The sequence below is a fragment of the Schistocerca piceifrons genome, unplaced genomic scaffold, assembly GCF_021461385.2.
Source record: "Schistocerca piceifrons isolate TAMUIC-IGC-003096 unplaced genomic scaffold, iqSchPice1.1 HiC_scaffold_1387, whole genome shotgun sequence".
Taxonomy (NCBI): domain Eukaryota; kingdom Metazoa; phylum Arthropoda; class Insecta; order Orthoptera; family Acrididae; genus Schistocerca; species Schistocerca piceifrons.
Window position 1 is genome coordinate 42501 of NW_025727221.1, and position 2500 is coordinate 45000.

The 2500-nt window shown below is 58.6% G+C and overlaps 1 non-coding gene across 1 annotated transcript in view; it reads left to right on the top strand.

Annotated features, from left to right (window-relative positions):
* The first annotated feature begins 1597 nt into the window (after positions 1–1597).
* The window catches only part of LOC124733283, a 1909-nt gene continuing 1006 nt past the window's right edge, over positions 1598–2500 (top strand). Inside the window, exon 1 of the ribosomal RNA XR_007008950.1 lies at positions 1598–2500. This exon is cut by the window's right edge and continues 1006 nt beyond it. This is a non-coding gene — a ribosomal RNA (small subunit ribosomal RNA).

Below are 2500 nucleotides of genomic sequence, written 5' to 3' on the forward strand. Positions count from 1 at the left end.
CATGCCGCCCCTCCCCACGTCCCCACCTTGCCCCCTGCCTTCGCAAGCTGGTTGGTGAGAAGTTTGCATGTTCAATGCCCTTCGCATGCGACGTACTCAGGCTACGTTGTGGTGCGGCCTGTGTCAACTGTCCGCTGATGTCGTACGCGTGAACCACAATCTGTACTGCACATTCGTCCTTATGTACTGAATGATACATCGTGGCACATGTGTGACCGCACAACGACTGCGCCCAAAAACGGCGGACCATACAGTGCAAATATTGTGCACGCAGCTACGTGTCGTCTCCCTATGAGAGCTGGATTGCAGTGTGGTACGCCATAGAGACGTGTGGGAGGAACGGACGCCGTGGATGGCGATCAGCATGAGCTGTCTGTTGATGTATTCGGACCTAGTCGTCTCTCCTCACACACCGTGATGGCATGGTGCACCGCGTTCCATATCTGCGACATGCTACAGAGGCCGGTTGACAGTCGTTCGAGCAATGGACATCGCATACGTACGGGGGCCACCTTCCACGTATTGTCTAGGCGTGCACATTTTGTTGCGTGTATGTGGGCAGACGTAGTGTGGCGTGACACCTGACACAGGCATGCAATAATCGTTGAAGTTGCAAATGGCGATGGACGCCTGCGTTTTCTGGTGAAGTTACGCAAATGAACAAATGGTAACCTGTTGTGGTGCGGTTGTTCTCGCTAGGGGTGAATCGGTGATGGCGACGATAGGTTGAGGTACTAACCGGTTGTTCCAGCGATACCCACCATGCCGACGAAACTGAACGGCATCTGGGTGTGAAGCGATACGCGGCGGTGGCTGGGTGGGACCGTCCCCGGCCGGTGAGGGGGCGCCTCCCGGCGTGCTGGCCGCGCGGTGCGTGGGCGCACGCGCTACAGCCGGCTGGTGGGGGCGGCCAGTGGCAGGCGCGCCGGCCGACGGACGCGGCAGGCGTCGCAGCTGCGCGCCGGCGCACCCTGCGCGCGGCGCCGTGCGGCCAAAGTAGGTCCTCGCGGGCCCGGTGCGAAGCGCGGTGGACATCTTCAGTGTGCTGGTCCGATTGAGGACTGTGTGCGTTGAGGATGCGCCGCCGCCCGGCGCTCGGCGCCGCGACGCCGTCTGCTGCTCGGTCGCCCCAGCGGTTCTCGCTGGTGGTTTGTATCGCAGCTGTGCGGATGTGTTGGCGCGTGCGCTGTGCTGGGAGAGTTCGCTTCGGCACCCAAGTGGGGCTTTTGTCCTTCTGTGGCGCTGGCGTTGGAGCTGCCGGTCACCGTAGGTGGCGCGTGTTGTCTCCCGCCGGCAATGCCACGACAGCACGCTCCCGGGCCTCTGTCGGCAGCGGCAAGCTCAGTTGGGAGCACGGGTGGTCGCACCGAAAGCGTCTACTCGCCTAACTCCGGGCGATTGCGCCTCTCTCGAACCCGACCAAGTACTTGGGACGGCGCTGCGCGCCGCCGGGACCTGAGAGGGTTTCGAGGTGTATTGTGCAGGGGAGCTCAGCCTCCTCCTGTTTGCAGAATGATTGAGCGGACGCTTGCGTGTTCGCGCGGGCCCCCGGGACACACTCCCGGGCGGCCGGCTGCTCAGCTCTAGTTGACGCAGCTCCCTGGTTGATCCTGCCAGTAGTCATATGCTTGTCTCAAAGATTAAGCCATGCATGTCTCAGTACAAGCCGCATTAAGGTGAAACCGCGAATGGCTCATTAAATCAGTTATGGTTCCTTAGATCGTACCCACGTTACTTGGATAACTGTGGTAATTCTAGAGCTAATACATGCAAACAGAGTCCCGACCAGAGATGGAAGGGACGCTTTTATTAGATCAAAACCAATCGGTCGGCTCGTCCGGTCCGTTTGCCTTGGTGACTCTGAATAACTTTGGGCTGATCGCACGGTCCTCGTACCGGCGACGCATCTTTCAAATGTCTGCCTTATCAACTGTCGATGGTAGGTTCTGCGCCTACCATGGTTGTAACGGGTAACGGGGAATCAGGGTTCGATTCCGGAGAGGGAGCCTGAGAAACGGCTACCACATCCAAGGAAGGCAGCAGGCGCGCAAATTACCCACTCCCGGCACGGGGAGGTAGTGACGAAAAATAACGATACGGGACTCATCCGAGGCCCCGTAATCGGAATGAGTACACTTTAAATCCTTTAACGAGTATCTATTGGAGGGCAAGTCTGGTGCCAGCAGCCGCGGTAATTCCAGCTCCAATAGCGTATATTAAAGTTGTTGCGGTTAAAAAGCTCGTAGTTGGATTTGTGTCCCACGCTGTTGGTTCACCGCCCGTCGGTGTTTAACTGGCATGTATCGTGGGACGTCCTGCCGGTGGGGCGAGCTGAAGGCGTGCGACCGCCTCGTGCGTGCTCGTGCGTCCCGAGGCGGACCCCGTTGAAATCCTACCAGGGTGCTCTTTATTGAGTGTCTCGGTGGGCCGGCACGTTTACTTTGAACAAATTAGAGTGCTTAAAGCAGGCAAGCCCGCCTGAATACTGTGTGCATGGAAT